This window comes from Bos indicus x Bos taurus, chromosome 21 (genome assembly GCF_003369695.1).
Source record: "Bos indicus x Bos taurus breed Angus x Brahman F1 hybrid chromosome 21, Bos_hybrid_MaternalHap_v2.0, whole genome shotgun sequence".
Lineage (NCBI taxonomy): Eukaryota > Metazoa > Chordata > Mammalia > Artiodactyla > Bovidae > Bos > Bos indicus x Bos taurus.
Genome location: NC_040096.1, coordinates 57,192,196 through 57,211,785, shown reverse-complemented (window position 1 = coordinate 57,211,785; position 19,590 = coordinate 57,192,196). Strand labels below are relative to the sequence as shown.

At 47.5% G+C, this 19,590-nt stretch overlaps 1 protein-coding gene and 1 pseudogene across 1 annotated transcript in view; one reads left to right on the top strand and one right to left on the bottom strand.

Annotated features, from left to right (window-relative positions):
* The window catches only part of RIN3 (Ras and Rab interactor 3), a 136,400-nt gene that overhangs the window by 98,614 nt on the left and 18,196 nt on the right, over positions 1 to 19,590 (bottom strand). The gene's annotated exons all lie outside the window — the stretch shown is intronic.
* On the top strand, positions 11,784 to 11,902 carry LOC113880213 (annotated as a pseudogene).

Sequence of the window (19,590 nt, the reverse complement as noted above, 5' to 3'; positions counted from 1 at the left end):
GGAAAGACCTCTCCTTGAGTGTTCATATCAGCTTTATTCCTAATAGCCCCAAACTGGTCCAGACATCCATCGATCAGAGAATGAACAGACAGGGGTACCTCACACAGTAGGAAAATATTCAACAACGAACAGGAACCACTGATATACACCATCCCGTGTATAAACCTCAAAAACACTGCTGAGAGAAAGGAGCCAGATGCCAAAAAATACATATGATATGTATCCATTTATATGAAGTTCAGCTGGTACACTTAGCTAAGTATATTTACATTTTATTATATGCACATTTTATACCAAAACAATAAAAAAGAACCATAAAGAAATACTGAACTCTAGTTAGTGATACATGTGCTAAATATTCTGGGGTGTCCAGAAGTTTCTTCAAAATGCAGAAGAAAAAATAAGGTGGAGAGACAGAGGAATAAACAAAAACATCAAGGGTAAGTGCTTACTCCAAAATTATTTTGACTCTTCTGTATGTCTAGTATATTTTTTATAACAAACCACTGGGGATAAAGTTTTCCCATCCTTCAGGGCCCATTCAGAAGAAGGCTGCCTGATGCACTACAAGCCCTAGGCTTGTGTGATCTCTGGCCAGATCCTTTACTTCTCTGGGCTTCCATTTATTCACGTGTATAAAAATACTTCATAGGATAGTTGTGAAAATTTGATGGGACATTTGTCAAGAACTTGGCAGAGTGCACACAATTCAGGAAATGCTAGCTACTGTTTCTCTTTCCAACTCGCTAATTGGAATTCTTATTTTCCTCTTCTCACTATAGTTCTCCCACATTGCAGCCTAGATTTTAGGACCCAGCACATTTCGAGTGGGGCACACCTTTGAGTATTGCACTCATCTTGGACCCAAGTCAATATCTGAGCCCAGTTCAAGTTCAAGTGCCAGGGAACCATGGCTTGACATGAACAAAAAAGCCAATTTCGGGGCACAGAAACAAATAACTTGGAGGATCCTTTTTATAACTTGAGCTCAGCTAGTGCCGGTGAAAAGACAAATAAGACCTGGGGTTACTGCAGAAACCTTCCAGACATGAGCACTGAAGGGGCTACGTGTGGCCACTCAGACTAAATGCTCAAGAGGCCAAAGGCTCTTAAGATGCTGCTTTCCAGGAATTGTCCAAGTTGTTCAATGTTCTCCTTCCCCTCTGGGTGGTCGAGGGTGGAAGTAACAAGGGTTTGCTCAGGGCCCTCTAAGTGGTGGCTTGGTAGGATCGGAGGCTTGGAGTGGAAACTCTAAGTTTCAAAGGCTACAGCAAGGACTATAAGTTAGTGAAGGAGCAGCTGAGTCTGGGGGAGGTTTGGGCCTTGCACCAGGTCACAGGAGCAGCAGAGCCCTGGAGGGACAGAGTGGCAGGGACACCTGCTCTGACCAAGCCAAGTAAGGAAGGGTAATGGGGCCAGGAAGACGCCCCTTACCCTCTGAGTCCCTGATGACCTTGAGCCTCAGGTCACTTGAGCTCTCTGGATGCCCACTTGTGACTATTAAATGCTGGAGCTGATGCTGGAGCTCCAGGCTGGACTGTTGGGCTCGAGCAGGATGGCAGAGGTGCGAACACCCTGAGCCAGCATCATGCAGGCTGTTGCACTGCCATGATCACGGTCATTAAACAGCTTGGCCACACCAGCTCTGACTTTGAGGGACCATCACTGAGCCCACGCGACAGCCAATATGTCATCTGCTGGCACAGTCAACCACCCCAGCACCCACACCCTCCTGCTCACCAGCCAAGCTCCAGCTGAGGGCTCTGCGAAGGCAGCCACCAGAACCCCGAGTAATGAATGGCACTGTTAGCACAAAATAATGAGCCCAGACACTTGAGGGCAATTCCACCAAAAAGAGAAATCCTTCCATGACTTGTTTCCCTTCTGCTTGCACAGGAGAAACAGATCGGCTCTAATCAGCAGTCCTAACAGCCTTTCAATTCAAGGGGTGGGCTGTCCGAGGACACCCAGGCTGCCCCACCCAGGTGCAGGGTGGCCAGACACCAGGAAAAACCCTTGCCCTGGGCCAAAGGGACCAGGCCTGGGCTCAGCATCCTGGCTTATTTGGGGACCTTCTCACCAGCATCCAGAGGAAGGAGGGACTTGGCATGGTGTGTCCACCTTGGCATGCTGCCTGCATTGAGTCATGGGCCTATTAAACCTTGGTGAGGAGAAAGGAAAGCCCTGCTCTGGGGTGGAGAGGCCACCCGAGGGGCCCACCTGGGTGTGGGGTCAGCTAAGGGTGTGGGGCCCTGGCTGGATGCTGCCTGTCTGGGAGAAGGCCCCTTAGTTCCCAGCTCACAAGGGTGCTGGCCTTGGGCTGCCTGTGTGGGCCCTGGGGAAGCAGCTCAGAAAGTTCCAATGACGCATCACTGGAAGGAGAACTAAGGCCCCCTTGTGCAGACTTGGCCGGAACTCGGGGGGTGGCGGGGGAGTGTGGGATGGAAGGGGAGGACTGGGAAAAGGCCAGCTCCGTCCCACCCGCAGTCCTGACCCGGCCCCCACTCCAGGACCAAGTGAGTCTACTGAGAGAAAGAGACCTGGGCCCAGCAGTCAGTGTCATGGGATGGCCTGATCACTCCGTACAAGGGGGTGAGCACACAGACGACATGGAGGGGCCAGGGTGGGAGGGGCGGGCCCTGGAAATGCCAGTAAGGGCAGCAACGTGCCTGTTTATCCCCAATAGCCCGTGGCACACAGTCATCCTCACGCCTACTGGAGTGGCTAGCACTGTGTCCCCCAGAGAGACTGATCCAAATTCTAGCACCCAGCCCCTGCAAATGTGACCTCACTTGGAAAAAGGATCTTTGTAGATGTAATTAAGGATGACATCATTCTGGATTTAGTGTTAGTTGCTCAGTTGTGTCCGACTCCTTGCGACCTCATGAACTGTACCCTGCCAGGCTCCTCTGTCCATGGGGTTCTCTAGGTAAGAATACTGGAGTGGGTTCATTCCCTTCTCCAGGGGATCTTCCCAACCCAGGAATCAAACCCAGCTTTCCTGCATTGCAGGCAGATTCTTTACTGTCTGAGCCACCAGGGAAGCTCTCTGGATTTAGGGTGGACCCTAAATTCAATGAGAGGTGTTCTCATAGAAAGACACAGAGGAATCCTCTGGCTTCAGTGGTTAGGGCTCTGAGCTTCCACTGCAGGAGGCAGGGATTCTTAGTTTAGGGAACTAAGATCCTGCATGCAGCAGCCCCCCAGACAGACACAGAGATACAAGAAGGCAGGGAAGAAAGTAGAGTTAGGAGTTTTGAACACCAAGGATTGACGGCTACCGCCACAGGCTGCAGAGAGGCATGGCCCTATTCTCTTAGAGCTTCCAGACAGAACCAACCCTGCTGACCCCTTGGTCTTGAACTTCTGGCCTCCAGAACCATGAGAAAATACATTTCTATTCTTAATAGCTGCGAGGTTCGTGATGACTTGCTGCTGCAGCTCTTGGAAACTAACATATCTACCTGATGCTACTGCTGCTAAGTCACTTCAGTTGTGTCCAACTCTGTACGACCCCATAGACGGCAGCCCACAGGCTCCTCTGTCCCTGGATTCTCCAGGCAAGAATACTGGAGTGGGTTGCCATTTCCTTCTCCAATCCATGAAAGTGAAAAGTGAAAGTGAAGTCGCTCAGTTGTGTCCGACTCCTAGCAACCCCATGGACTGAAACCTACCAGGCTCCTCCATCCATGGGATTTTCCAGGCAAGAGTACTGGAGTGGGGTGCCATTGCCTTCTCCGATCTACCTGGTAGTCTCATGTAAAGATGAGGACACTGAAGCACAGAAAGGTTAAACAACTCATCCAAGGTTGTGCACGTGTGTTCAGTCATGTCTGACTCTTTGCAATACTTTGGACTGTAGCCTGCCAGGCTCCTCTGTCCATGGGGATTTTTCAGGCAAGAATATTGGAGTGGGTTGCCATTTCCTCTCCAGGAGATCTTCCCCACCCAGGGATCAAAACCAAGGTTCCTGGGGCTCCTGCATTGCACGTGGATTCTTTGCTTGCTGAGCCATCAGGGAGGCCCAAGGTCACACAGCCTCTAAGTGGCAGAGCTGGGCTTCAAATCTGGACAATCTGAACCCAGAGTCTGGGATAATAACCTCTACACTACTCTAGTTCTTGAAGAAACTTTAAAAACTTCCCATGTATATGTATCCTTATAGTACTTGGCAAAGAAAGTGCTCATTAAAGTTTGTGGCAGAGAAGGCAATGGCACCCCACTCCAGTACTCTTGCCTGGAAAATCCCATGGATGGAGGAGCCTGGTGGGCTGCAATCCATGGGGTTGCTAGGAGTCGGACACAACTGAGCGACTTCACTTTCACTTTTCACTTTCATGCATTGGAGAAGGAAATGGTACCCCACTCCAATGTTCTTGCCTGGAGAATCCCAGGGACAGGGGAGCCTGGTGGGCTGCCATCTCTGGGGTCGCACAGAGTCGGACACGACTGAAGCGACTTAGCAGCAGCAGCAGCAGCAAAGTTTGTGGACCCATTTGGAATTTATATAAACACAGAGACAGAGAAATATAAACATACACAGAAATAATGTCCTGAAGGCTCTGTATGACATCATTCAGTTCAGTTCAGTTCAGTTCAGTCGCCAGTCGTGTCCGACTCTTTGCGACCCCATGAATCGCAGCACGCCAGGCCTCCCTGTCCATCACCAACTCCCGGAGTTCACTCAGACTCACGTCCATCGAGTCAGTGATGCCATCCAGCCATCTCATCCTCTGTCGTCCCCTTCTCCTCCTGCCCCGAGTCCCTCCCAGTATTAGAGTCTTTTCCAATGAGTCAACTCTTAGCATGAGGTGGCCAAAGTACTGGATTAAGAACTGTTATTTCTGAGAAGTGCACACAGAGGGGCTGTTTCAAATTTTTATGCCAATTATGCATTACTTCTATGATTAAAATCATCTTAAATCAATGTGTTTGATTTACACTGGTTTGTCACATAAATGCATGTAGGGTGGAGAGCTGGTGGCTTTGGGATCTCCTGAGCCGGCTTGGTGGTCATTTCACACACTGCCAAGCCAGCTCTGCACTGACTCTATTTGCCTGTCCAGCCACACTCACCTCCAGTCTCCTCTTCTGTGAAATGAGAAGTGTAACAGGCGAGGGGGTTTCCCTCGGGAGTGGAGAGGATGAGATGCGCACACTGCTATTATTCCGAGAGTGACTGACAGCAAGCTTCTAAGAGCCATAACTGAATTGCCCAGTGGGGCTCCCAGGCCCAAGCTGAGCTTCCAGAAGTCCAAAGCCTCCTTCCTTTTGAAGTGACAGCTATTTCTCAAGCTGGGGCAAAACTGTCCAGAGGCCCCAGGGGTGTTTTCCTCGTGTCTGATCCTGGAGAACCAGCTGAGCCTTGACACGCCCTGGGGAGGTGGGGGGTAGTCACTCATGGCTGTCCCCACCCACTTTCTCACTACAATTAGAGACGTGGTGGTCATTTCACATTCCACGTAGCCCCATGATGAAAACTAGGACTCAAGCAGTCTCGGGCCCAGCCCTGCCACATCTGGCCATGTGACCCAGGGTGAGATGTTTAACCTCTGTGGTCCTCAGTTTTCTCATCTGTGCAATGGAGCTGGGAAGCCCTGCCACGTGTAATGTGCACGAAGCAGCATCTGGCACCCAAGAACACCTCACATATGTCACCACTCTAGCTGGCCTAACCACACATGTGGTCCTGCCCTGTTTCTCCTACGAATGCCAACATGAGAAATGGCCTGGGATAGGTGAGAACCCATTGCTCAGCTCCCTGAATGCCACCAGCACACCAAGGAGGAAAAGCACCCTCATGAGAACAGAAACAGTTGCACCTGCTCTGAAAGACTGTCAAAATCTAAAAGAGGGGTGCTGTAGCCAGGCCCCAGCAGCCCCACTCCCAGGACACACACAGGCATAAGGAGACAATTGATAATAATGAGAGAAAATGGGAACAACCAATGTCCATCCATGAGAAACAGACGTGAGAAAATGATAAATAAGTTGTGATTCTTCCACCCTGGACTATCACACAGCTGCTAAAAGGTAGGAACCAATTGCTATTGGGTGAAATCTCAAAATCCTGTCAGTTGCATTGATGTTAATTTCCTGATATTGATCCTTGTGCTGAGGTTATGTAAGAGAATGTCCATGTTTGGGAAATATTCACAGACATATATGCAAGTAAAGAAGCACAATGCTTGCAACTTACTCTCACACAGTTCAGAAAAAGTGAAGAAGAGAAAACCAACAGATGTGATAAAATGTTCATAATTGGTAAATCTGACTGAAGACTGTAATACAGAAATTCACTGTACTACTCCAGTAACTTTTCTGGGAGTCTGAAGTTATTTTAAAAGAAAAAGTTAAGAAGTTTTAAAATCAAACAAAACAAAATTCCAATGTTGAATAAAATAAGCAAATTACAGAAGGAATGAAAACACTTATATAAAGTGTAAAAGTGTACACAATAGTTCTATGTTTTCTGTAAATACACAGGCACACCAAATCCAGGACAGTGGTGACCTCTGAGGAGCTGGAAGAAAATGGAATCTGGGAACTGTGTGAAGGAGGCTTTGGCCAGTTCTGCAATGACTTATTTATTTTTAAATGCATCTTCTCCCAAGGTCCTCCAGAACCTGCCACAAGCCCAGGCGTTGTAGAGTGGGGGTCTTAGGACTTTACTGAGTCCAAACTCGCTCTGCTTGCCGCAAGACACGCCGATGAATCGAGGTGTTGAGACAAGGAATATGCCTTGAATCAGAAAGCCGGCTGACAGAGAAGATGGCAGACTGATGTCTCAAAATGACCATTTGTCGGGTCTGGATGCCAGCTTCTTTTATAGAACCAGAGAGAAGCAGTGAGGAACTAAAGTCAAAAGGCAGAACAGAGAGGGGGAAGCAATGAGGAAGTGAAGTACTGACACAAAGAAAGGGCCATCAGTCTTACAAAACATCTCCGGAACAGCCAGCCTGTGGAAGGGGTGTGTTAATCTCTTCTTTCCCGCAGCGGTTCACAGGTGGGCAGGGTCAGATTATCTTCCTAAAAGCTGAACAAAAGGCTAACAATTAGTCCAACAATTGAGTTTGCCTGGTGACTCAGATGGTGAAGAATCCGCCTGCAATGCAGGAGACTGGGATTCCATCCCTGGGTCGGGAAGATCCCCTGGACAAAGGAATGGCAGCCCATTCCAGTATTCTTGCCTGGAAAATTCCATGGACAGAGGAGCCTGGCAGGCTACAGTCCATGGAGTTGCAAAGAGTCAGACACAACTGAGTGACTTACACACACATACAGTCCAACAGTCAGGCAGAGGGGCAGGGTCCTCTGAGGCAGGCCATTATGTATTGTTATAATGGTGGCGCTAGGGGTAAAGACCCTGCCTGCCAATGCAGAAGACATAAGAGACTCGGGTTTGGTCCTTGGGTTGGAAAGACACCCTTGAGGAGGGCATGGCAACCCACTCCAGTAATCCTGCCTGGAGAATCCCATGGACAGAGGAGCCTGGAGGGCTACAGTCCATGGGGTGGTAAAGAGTAGGACATGACTGAAGTGACTGAGCATGCACATAACAACAGCAGCAATGAAAAGCAAGTCAAAGAAACGGTTCCAAGGTGGAGTCAGAACTGGTTCTTCTCTGCAACAAGAACACCTAAGCCTGTCCCTTCTGCCAGGCCAGTTCCTCTGGGATGACTCCCATTGTTTGTTTTCTTTGGCATTTTTAAGACCGTTCTGGAGCCTGAGGGCCTGTGTTGAAAGGTAATCAAGATGAGTCTATCCAAAGAATCAGGCCCTGGGGGATTTTAAGGAAAATCTTCTGACAGCTGCATCAGCAGAGCAGAAGCCAGAGAAGGTCACTGGGACTGTGTCTCCACACTGTGGCAGCCACAAGACTTGGGCCAAGGAGCAGCAGCTGATGCCAGAGTGAGTGACAGCTTGGAGTTCTGACTACAGGTGAAGATGAAGATGCCAACAGGAACATTCAAGACTGGCGGCAGGTATCTGGAGCTGGGAGAACTCCTTCCGAGGCCCCGGTGCTATGAACAAACATCCACCCTGGGCTCAGTGTCCCCCACTGTAAACAGGGAGCCTAGGCCACTGATGAAATTAAAACTCATATTTTAGAGCAAGATGAGAAAATTTAAAATAACCCGATCTATTTATTTTTGGCTATGCTGGGTCATCGTTGCACGGGGTTTTCTCTAGTTGCGGCGAATGGGGGCTACTCTCTATTAATAGCTGCGGTGCAGGGGTTTCTCATTGCAGTGGCTTCTCTTGTCGTGGAGCACGGGCCCTAGGGCACAGGCTCTGGAGTTGTGGCACGTGGGCTCAGCAGTTGTGGCAAATGGGCTTAGTTGCTCTGAGGCATGTGGGATCTTCCCAGACCAGGGATCAAAGTCATGTCCCCAGCATTGGCAGGCAGATTCTTTACCAGTGAGCCACCAGGGAAGCCTGAGATGAGAAAATTTAAACATAAATGTTTTCCTTGCTGGTTTGAGCCTCCTCCCTCCCCCTTAGTGTGTGTTGTTCAACCCCATTAAGCAAACCTCCCTAGGTGACAACATTCCTTCTTTAATTTTGTAAGGGGCCACGAGGACCCATGACCCGCTACACACTTTGTAGTGCAGATCTGAAATGTGTAACTTGTCAATAACTTGAGTATGGCCTTTTCTCAAAAACTTCATTCCTGGGCTCTGACCTCTAAAAGGGTGGAACAATTCTCAGAGCTTTCTGAAAGACAGTCTCCTGGATTATAATGCTCAGGTCGGTGCAAATAAAAATGTTCATTTCTTTCTAGATCAACTATTTTTTTAAAAGACGTATTTATTTCTGGCTGCACTGGGTCTTCGTTGCTGCACGAGGTCCTTCTCCGGTAGCAGCAAGCGGGGTCTACTCTTTGTTGCAGCGTTCAGGCTTCTCACTGCAGTGATTTCTCTCGTTGCGGAGCACAGGCTCTGGGCATGTGGGCTCAGTAGCTGTGGTGCATGGGCTTAGTTGTCCTGCAGCACGTGGACCAGGGATTGAACCCGAGTCCCCTGCACTGGCAGGCAGATTCTTTACTGCTGAGCCACCAGGGAAGCCCCTAGATCAATTATTGATTAATTCTTTCATCTACACCACTTGCCTCAGAGGTCATGGGACAGGGTAAGGAAGAACTCAGCCACAGTAGACACTTAAGTGGTAACTCCTAGATGAGATGAAGAGCTCATGACCGTTCATGGAAGAAGTCAAGGCTCATCAGATCCTGGGACAGGGCAGGGAAGGCGAACCCACTGGTGAAGGAGGAGAATCTGGGAATTTTGGGGGTGGATGACCATGAAACCAAGCCCCCCGGGAACTGAGTTGCCCCACTGGGTTTATGATTAACCTCTTTATCCAAAACTTGATTCCTTTTCTTGGCCTGCCCCTGTTCCCCTCAGGATTGAGGTTTATGGAAGAAAAGGGGGAACCGAAACCAAGTAGGACACTTTGGGGCCTTCCTTGGTACAAAAGCCCCTTGCTGTGCCATTTCTTGTTTGTAGAAAAAGGCTTTGATCTCCTAGGCCTTCCCTGAGTTCCAAAGAGCAGACTTAAGTAGTCAGTAATTAGGGGCAAGGGAATGCAGAAACAAAAGGACAGCAGTCCATCAAGAAAAGCAATGACAACTTAGCAGTCCAGTGATTAAAAAAAAGTGTCCTAGTCCCTCCTTAAGGGATACACAGAACAGTCTGATGCATATCTTTCTGATGCATATCTTTGAGTTGTTCTGCAGAAACTAAGATTAGCCACCCAGGTAAAGGATGGTCACTACATGGCTGACCATGAGCACAGAGACTCCAGACTGTCTGGAACCAGGTTGATGAAGATTCCCAAAACATCACCCTGTTGCCTCACCACCAACCAATCAGAAGAATGTCCCTGAGCTGCTGTTCTCACCTTATATTGCCTTTAAAACCTCTCCCTGAAAGCCACTGGGAACTTTGGGTCTGCCTTTTGAGCACTAACTGCTCATGCTGTTTGCTTGCCACTTGCAGAAAATGCTGTACTTTCCTTCACTACAAGCTGGTGTTCGTAGATTGACTTCACTGCACGTGGGTGAGTGGACCCACGTTCTGCTGAGTAACAAGCACTCCAAAAGACCTGTTGGAGCAGCTGGCTTGGATCAGTGACGTGCTATTAAGCACCTGTCCACGACAAAAAAAAAAAAGTCCTGACTTATAGTGAATGAGGATTGCCATGGCTGTAAGTATTCCCATCATTGCTAATAAGAAGTTATCGATGATTTAACAACTATCTTAAAATTTCTGAATATTGAACAAGACTTTGTAAGCCTATCAGCTGTCCTCTACCTCAGAGGTTCCCCTAACACTGGGAACTCTCTATACCATCACAATACGTAGCTATATCTGTTTGAAGACCTCTAATGTGAGGGAGCTCACTACCTCACTGGGCAAGTCATTCTGAGAACCAGTCCTCGATTTCTATTGGGATGAAATCTGTTCCTCTGAATCCTTCCTCTTGTTTCTTTTTCTACCCCTTATAAGGCCACAGGGACAACATGCCCCATCCCCACGCAGCCCTCCAACTACGCAGAGAAGGCCAACACATCTCCGCTGATGCCCTAGGGTCAGCTCTTCTCCAGGTTGATCAGCCCCCCTCTCCTTATGGCACCTACAGGTAACATTTAACTTTTCCCCTGTGTCTGACACTGAGCCACACATTGGTTTACACACAGTCTCCATGAATTTGCATACGGAGTGCTTTGCTTTCTAGTAATATTTTAAGGTGTACACTGAGATAGTTTTCAGTACAATCACAGAATCATGCAAATATCACTGCAATTCATTTTAGGATATCTTCATCATCCCAACAAGGAATCCTGTCCTCATTAACTGTCATTCCCCAATTCCTCCTAATGCCCCAGCCGGTGTCAACCACCAATCCATTTTCTGTCTTTGTAGGTTTGCCTTCTGATATTTCCCATACGGAATCACACAGTATGTGGTCTTTTATGTTTGGTTTCTTTCACTTGGCATGTTTTTAAGGTTCACCTGGGCTTCCCTGGTGGCTCAGACAGTAAAGAATCTGCCTGCAATCCAGGAAACCCAGGTTCGATCCCTGATCAGGAAGATCCCCTGGAGAAGGGCATGGCAACTCACTCCAGTAATCTTGCCTGGAGAAGCCCATGGAGAGAAGAGCCTGGTGGGCTACAGTCCACGGGGTGGCAAAGAGTCGGACACGACTGAGCCACTAACCCTTTCACTTTCACGCTGTCATGACTTACATAATGCATCAGTCCTTTCTTCCTATTTATTTATTTTTGGCTATGCTGGGTCTCTGCTGCTGTGCACTTTTCTCCTGTTGCAGCTAGTGGGGGCTACTCTCTAGTTGTGGTGTGAGGGCTTCTTTTCTGCGGAGCACGGGTTCCAGGGCACGTGGGCTCAGGAGTTGCAGCTCCTGGGCTCTAGAGCACAGGCTCAGTAATTGTGGCACACAGGCTTAGTTGCTCCACGGCACATGGGATCTTCTCAGCCCGAGAAGATCCACGTCTCTTGGACTGGCAAGTGGATTCTTTACGACTGAACCACCAGGGAAGCTCCAGTGCTTCATTTCTTTTTAGCACCAAATAGTATTCCATTGTATGCACATACCATTTGTACTTGTCCCATTAGTTGATGGATATTTGGGTTGATCCGCTTTGGGGCCTTTATGAATAACGCCACTGATATTCATGTATGAGTTTCTGTAGAGACACTGTTTTCAATTCTCTTGGGTATATACTTAAGACTAGAATTGCTGGGTCATACGGTAACTCTGTCTACGGCCATACCACCCTGAATGCTCCAGATCTCATTTGATCTTGGAAGCTAAGCAGGGTCGGACCTGGTTAGTACTTGGATGGGAGAACTCCTGAGACTACTAGGCGCTGTTGGCTTGGGCTTCCCTGGTGGCTCAGTCGGTAAAGAATCCGCCTGCAAGGTGGGAGACCTGGGTTCAATCCCTCAAGAAGGGAACAGCTACCCACTCCAGTATTCTGGCCTGGAGAATTCCATGGACTGTTTAGTCCATGGGGCCACAAAGAATTGCTCAACTTTCACAGAAACTATATTTAGCAAGTGAAGAACTGCCAGGATGTTTTTCCAAAATGGCTAAAGAATTTACATCCCACTGACAGTGCGGGGTGGGGGGGGTCCCAATTTCTCCACATTCTTATCAACACTTGTTATTATCATTTTGAAATATTTATTATTTATTTATTCGGCTGCATTGGATCTTAGTTGTAGCATGTGGGATCTTCACTCTTCGCTGAGGCATGTAGGATCTTTAGTGGCAGTGTGAGAACTCTTAGTTGTGGCACACGGGACCTAGTTTCCTGACCAGTGATTGAACCCAGGGCCCCTGCATTGGGAGCGCAGAGTCTTAGCCACTGGACTACCAGGGAAGCCCCGTTATTAGCTATCTTTATTGTTATAGCCATCTTAGTGGGTATAAAGTTGTATTTCACTGTGTTTCTTTCTTCCAGTTTTACTGCAATATAACTGACATACATCATTGTATAAGTGTAAGGTGTACAGAATAATGATCTGGCTAACTCACATCATGAGACAATCATCACAAAAGTTCAGTGAATGTCTCATCGTGATTTTGACTTATATTTCTCTGATGTAAAACTACACTGAGAATCTTAATGATTGATGATTTGTACATATTCTCTAGAAAAATTTTTTTTCAGATTCTTTGCCTGTTTTGAATTAGATTATCTTTTTATTATTGAGTTGTAAGTTCTTTATATATCCTATGTTTAAGTGCCTTATATAAAGTGTTCGATTTGCAAATATTTTCTCCCATTCTGTGGGTTGTCTTTTAATTTTCCTGATGAAAAGATGACAGTGTCCTTTGAAACATAAAACTTTTTAATTTTGGTGAGATCCAATTTACCTATTTTCTTTTTGGTTGCTTGTACTTTCTGTGTCATAGCTAAGAAACCAACATCTAGTTCAAGATCATGAAGATTTACCCCTGTTTTCTTCTTTTACACTTAGGTCTTTGTTCCATTTTGAATTAATTTTTGCATACAATGTGAGATAGGGTCCAACCTCCTCCTTTTGCATTTGGAGATGCTTTTGAACTGTGGTGTTGGAGAAGACTCTTGAGAGTCCCCTGGACTGCAAGGAGATCCAACCAGTCCATTTTAAAGGAGATCAGCCCTGGGTGTTCTTTGGAAGGAATGATGCTAAAACTCATGTGAAGAGTTGGCTCATTGGAAAAGACTCTGATGCTGGGAGGGATTGGGGGCAGGAGGAGAAGGGGAAGACAGAGGATGAGATGGCTGGATGGCATCACTGACTCGATGGACGTGAGTCTGAGTGAACTCCAGGAGTTGGTGATGGACAGGGAGGCCTGGCATGCTGCGATTCATGGGGTCGCAAAGAGTCAGACACGACTGAGCGACTGAACTGAACTGAACTGATCCTGTTGTCCCAGCAGCGTCTGTTGTAAAGATTATTTTTTCCCCAATGAATTTTCTTTGCACCCTTGTTGAAAATCAACTGACCATAAATTATGGAGTGGTTTTGAACCCCTTCATTGTACTGTTTTTATCCTCCTGAGTGTGCTGAGTATCCTTCTGTCTTTCTACCTCTGAAATGCAGAGTCTCAAGCTAGGAAATAATCTCCCAGGTGTGGTTTGAGCAGCTCACAAAGGAGCATGACCATCACCTCTCTCAATCTAGATAGTCTACTCCTGTTAACATGACCTAAGACAGCTCAGCTTTTCTGCAGCTACGTATACAACATTCTTGGGGAACTATGGGCAACTCTTTTGAATTCTGAGGTTGGGATCACAATGTGGAGATGAAAGGAGACAAAAAGAGCTTAGGAGATGAGTAATTACATGCAGATACTGTTTTCATCAGGATAACAGGGACAACACAAAGGAAATGACACAGCTCAGACTCAAGAGACCATGGTCTGGTTGTGTTGTTCACGCTGAGACCTTTGGCCACTCACTCACTTCCCATCTCCAGGCTCAGCGGCTTCTTCAGTAAAATGAGAAGACTGCTGTAGATTTGGAATGGCAAGTAGGTTGAATTTCCCTGTGAACTCCAGTTGATGGGCAGCAGCTGCCCAGACTATTACACTAAAGGCTCGGTAGAGAAAGTCTGCTGGGATCGCCTACTGTTGTCAGCCACGGGCTGGGTACTGGGCTATGCATTGTCTGAGCGTGGATGAGACCTGAGACTGGGGTTCCTTCCAGCACTATGCATTCCGTGATGCGCAGACCCCTAGCTCATACCATCTGAAGTCTCTCTGCCAAGCCAGACTGGCTCTGGCCCAGCAGACAGTCTGAGAGAAGGTAGGCAGCCAGGCCAGCTTCTCTGTGGCTTCCGCTCCACCAAATGCTTTTTCCTGGACCTGTGAAAGCTGAGCCACAGCTGCCGCCTGGTTCCACCTCTGGCCCAGCCTTTGGAATCACGTGGAGACGGAAGAGAGGCAGCTAGTCGCAGAATCAGCATCGCTCACATGTATATAATCTGCAAATGCTCAACCAATGCTTCCAGCCCAGTTCCATGGGCCAGATAACTGCATGAGGCCCTGGTGGGTTCCCACAGTCACTGGGGCTCCAAGAATGGTGCCTGGGATCTGTTGTGAGAGAGTTCCCTAGGTGTCTCCTCACTGGGAGACCAAAAGGCCTTCTGAGATGAGGTAGGGCATAGGGTGCAGCTTAAGCCCCCGACCCTCGGTGGGTGCCCCCTGGGAAGCTGGGACCAGACTTGGAGGGCCCCTGCCCACAGCCTCACCGAGGGGAAGTCAGCTCAAGCAAGTCTTCCGGGCCCCGGAAGTGCTGAGAACAGGTCTGGCTGTCTCAGCTCGCACGTCACAGCCCACATCAAGGGATCGAGTGGGTCCACGGCCTTCAAACTTTCCACACCTGTGTGCTGCAGGCCTCTGCTGCCCGGTGTGTGTCAGGCCCACCTGGCTCCCAGCCCTGCCCTCCGGGCTGCCTGCCTGATGCCCACAGCCTTCCCAGAACTGGGAGACAGTTCCTCCATTCTCCCTCTATAACCTTTGGCTCACGGGTCCCAGTCTCTTTCCATACCCCAGCGAGTCCCTTGAACCCAGCCTGATGGGCAGGTCAGCCTGCTCATCCTGCTGACCTCCCTCCCCCAATCCCAGCCTAGGCTAGGACTGTCCACTGCCGTCAGAACCTGCTTCATAGGTGATGGTACCCATTCTGGCCCCAGTGCTATGTGCGATTAGGCCTTGAGGGGTATGTCGACTAGCAGTTTAAGCATGGGCTTGGGAACCAGACAGCCTGGGTTGGAATCCCAGCATGGTGGCCTTGGCACATGACCAAACAATTCTGTCCCAATTTCCTCACATTTAAAATGGGAAACATAAGCATTACTGCCTTACGGAATTGTTGAGGGTAGTGCCTGACATACAGCAAACATTCATTGAGGTAATTATCATACATTCATTCATCCAGTAATTTATTGAGCATCTACTATGGACCGACACCATTCTAGACTTTTCACAATAATACTTACAATAATAGCCACACACAGTGAAAAAGCACTGACATTCCCTCCCTCCCTCCGCCCCCTTAAAAACTCCTGGGAAATTTCACTGAACATGGAAGTGGTTACTAGAGAAGACAGAATTTGGGGTACCAACTTCTGGCTGAGACTGAAGCTGAAAGCAGTGGGGACAAGAACCCAAGTCACTGAGGGTGATGGACAGGCCCCGTGCATCTCTGTGATACGTGCACGTTAAGGTGCTCTGATGCCAGGCTTTCCTCGTGGCTCAGTGGTAAAGAGTCCACCTGCCAATGCACGAGATGGGTTCCATCCCTGGTCCAGGAAGATCTCACATGCCTCGGAGCAACGAAGCCCGTGCACCACAACTACTGAGCCTGTGCTCTAGAGCCTGGGAGCCACAAATACTGAAGATGGAATACCTAGAGCCCGTGCTCTGAAACAAGAGAAGCCATTGCAGTGAGAAGCCTGCACGCTGCAGCTAGACAGTAGCCCCCACTTGCCACAACTAGAGAAAAGCCATGCATCAACAAAGACCCAGCACGATCAGAAATAAATACCGTACATCCTTTTGCACCTTTTGGATTTCAACCATGGGACAATATCACCCATCTGAAAAACGATCAAAGCAGTTTGGAACTTTGAAAAAAAAAATTCTCGTTAACGGGGTTTCAGATGTGAAACTGAGCTGAGTTCTGTACATGCAGATCTAGAGAACTGTGCCTTCTTGGGGTGGCTCAGTGGTAAAGAATCTGCCTGTCAATGCAAGAGATGCAGGTTCAATCCCTGGGTCAGGAAGATCCCCTGGAGAAGGAAATGGCAACCCACTCTAGTATTCTTGCCTGGAAAATCTGATGGACAGAGGAGCCGGTGGACTACAGTCCACGGGGTCGCAAAAGAGTCAGACGGACGACCTAGTGACTAAACAACAGCAACAAATCAACAAACATAAGGCCTCTGTAAATACTATGCAACTTAAAAAAAGAAAAAGAACAAGGAAGCTCTCTGCATACTGACACGGAAAGGTTTTCAGGATATGTCCTTAAGTGACAAAAGCAAAGTACAGAAGAGCGTCTAGACTGTGCTCTCTGGTTGGAAAAAAAAAAAAGGCTTATTTGTATTTGCAAAAAGTCACTCTGAAGGAACACACAAGAAACTAACAACTCGTGGGGCAGGGGTGGGAACAGGCACGTGGGGGGCAAAGGTGGGAAGGCTATTTCATTTAATTTTTTTTTCATTCAAGAAACATGCAAATATTGAAATAGTGCAGAAAAAGCCTTGATGCAGTCTGCGGCATCAAGGCATTAACCTCTATAAAGATGTCCTTTCAATCCTAAACCATTTGAAAAAAATCACAACTTTTAAAATATATATTTTTATTTTGAATCCTGCAAATGTTTTACCTACTCAAACATAAATAACGTTTCCAGAGATTTCTGTGCCAGGCATTGCTCTAACTGCTTCACATACATTAACTAAGTTGACTTTTTCAAATGACCCTACAAGATAACGCCGGTTATTGCTCCCATTTTACAGAGGGGGAAACTGAGACACAGAGAAATTAAGCAACTCACTGAAGCTACAGAAAGTGGCACGCTGAGACTGGAACCCTGGCCATCTCAGAGTCTGTGTTCTTAATCACCCTGCGAAATCTCTCCAGAGTCTTATTCACAATGTATGATTATTAAACATTATAAACATACAATACAAGAAAGAGACGGAGGGCAGATCTCGTCCACAGAGCAGAAGACTTAACACTCTCAAGGTATGAATCCTATGCAAACTGATTGAACGAATCGGTGCAATTCCAATTAGAACCCCAAAAGTGTTCTGTGAAAAGTGCCAAGATCATCCAGGACATACTTGAGAAGGGGGTAGGATTTGGGCTGCTGGAAATCAAGACTTATGATAGAGCTACAGTGATGAAGAAGGTATGGTATTGGGGCAGGGACAGGCACATAGGTCAGTGGACTAGACAAGACAAGTTCAGAAATAGATCCCCCAACACAGTCACTTGAGGTACATATGGTCTCAGTAGAACACTGAGAAAGGACAAACTTTGCAACAAAGTGTGCTGAGACAACTAGCTATTTGCATGGGAAAAAAATAAACGTGATCCATTCTTCACAGCTTATACAAAAATCAGTTCCAGGAAGACTCTGTTCTGATAAAACGTAAAAAGCAAAACAAACAAACAAAAAGCTTCTAGAAGAAAATAAAGAATACTTTCATAATCTGATGGAAAAGCGACTTCTTAAAACGGTGCACACACATACACACACACTTCAACCTTAAATAAAATTTTAAGTTTGACTGCATTAAAATGAAGACTGTTTATCAAGATACCATCAAGACAGTGAAATTTATGCCCTGTGTGGGAGAAGATACTTGTAACACAAAGTGCTCAGAACTAGATTATACATAGAATTTCTACACACTGATAAGGAAAAAACAAGACAAATAATAACAAATAGAAAAATGGGCAAGAGGCTTGAGCTGGCACTCAACACAGAGACCATCCAAATGGCCAGTGAGCATCTGAAAAGCTTCTCAAGAGCAGAGAAATCAGAGAATCTGGAATTAAAACTTGAGGAGCCTGTGAGAACAGTTGTCATGAGGCAGACCTACATGACCAAGGACTGGGGCCATGGAGGAACCGGAATGCTCCTGCTCTGCCTGTGGGAGTATAAACTGGTCCATGAGCGGTTCTTAATCCTGGGATTGAGGGATTTCTGTCTCCTTCTTGACACTGTTATTCCACATTCCAAATTTTTACACTGAGTGTGTATTACTATGAAAATCAGAAAATAATGGACGAACATTTCAGAGGAAACAATTAAAATGGAAGAAAAGATGGCCAGGGGAAAGACTTCCCAGATCAATGTGCCCATCAGGGTCTCTCCTTCACATACAACTGAGTGAAACGGTGCAGGGAGTTGAAAAGATCATCAGAGCCCCAGCCTGGTTGCCCCTCAGCTACCCCGAACACACCGAGGGAAGAAAAGGGCCTCTGTGCCTAGAAAACAAATGTGTTCCAACCTGTCCCTTAGCTCTCTGAGTCTCAGTTTCCTCTTTTGGAAAAAAAGCAAAATATCATTCTCATGAGGCCTAACAGGTGGCTTGGATGGTAAAGAATCTGCCTGCAATGCGGGAGTCATGGGTTTGATCTCTGGGTGAGGACGATCCCTTGGAGCAGGAAACAGCAACCCACTCCACTATTCTTGCCTGGAGAATTCCGTGGATACAGGAGCCTGGCAGGCTACAGTCATACTTATAGGGCCAAGGAGCCGGGCAGACCAGAAATAATTGCGTCTGGGAAAGGTGAATACCCAGACATAGTTAAATACATAAAACAGGTCCAAAGGAACCAAATTGATTCCAGAATTTATTTTTCAGCTGGCAGGGTTTTCCCTGCTCGTGGTCCAGCCAATGCTGCCTGAAAGAACTGAACGCAGTGATGGAAACGTCCTGTGTCTGCACCGTCCAGTGCAGTCGCCATCAGCTACACTTGGTTTGAGCATTTGCACTACGGCCAAGTTCAACTGTTACTTCACTTTAATTAATTTAATTTGTAAAACAGATACATGAGGCTAGTGGCTAACGTACTGGACAATGCGGGTCTAGACTTTTCTACTGTTTAAATCTTTTCAGTGTGTGTGAATTCATATACTGTATTCGGGATTTGTTTTTAGTTAGACAGAAAGAAAAAAGATTAAAAAAAAAAAAAGACAACTCAACACATGTCAGTGCTATGACCATTAGCCATTGCCCAATTTGGAAAGTTCTTCAGGAAGACCATGTCTTCGGTCATCTGTTCCAGGGTTTAAGGTCCCCTTCTCTCAGGAGCTGCCCACGCCCCCACGGCTGGCTGTAGGTCAAGGTCCCTTTTGCACATGGATCCCAGCCCAGGCCTCCCCAGGCTTGTCCCTACAGAGCTCCCGGGGTCCTCGCCCACCTTCCTTCTGCTGTCTTCTCCTCCCCACGTGGGCCAGGTTTGGAAAACAGGAGGCCCGTCAGCTCTGGGGAGGCCCGTCCTTGGCCCCTGCTGGCCTCCTTCCCTCCGGAATCGCCCCTGCCACGTGGC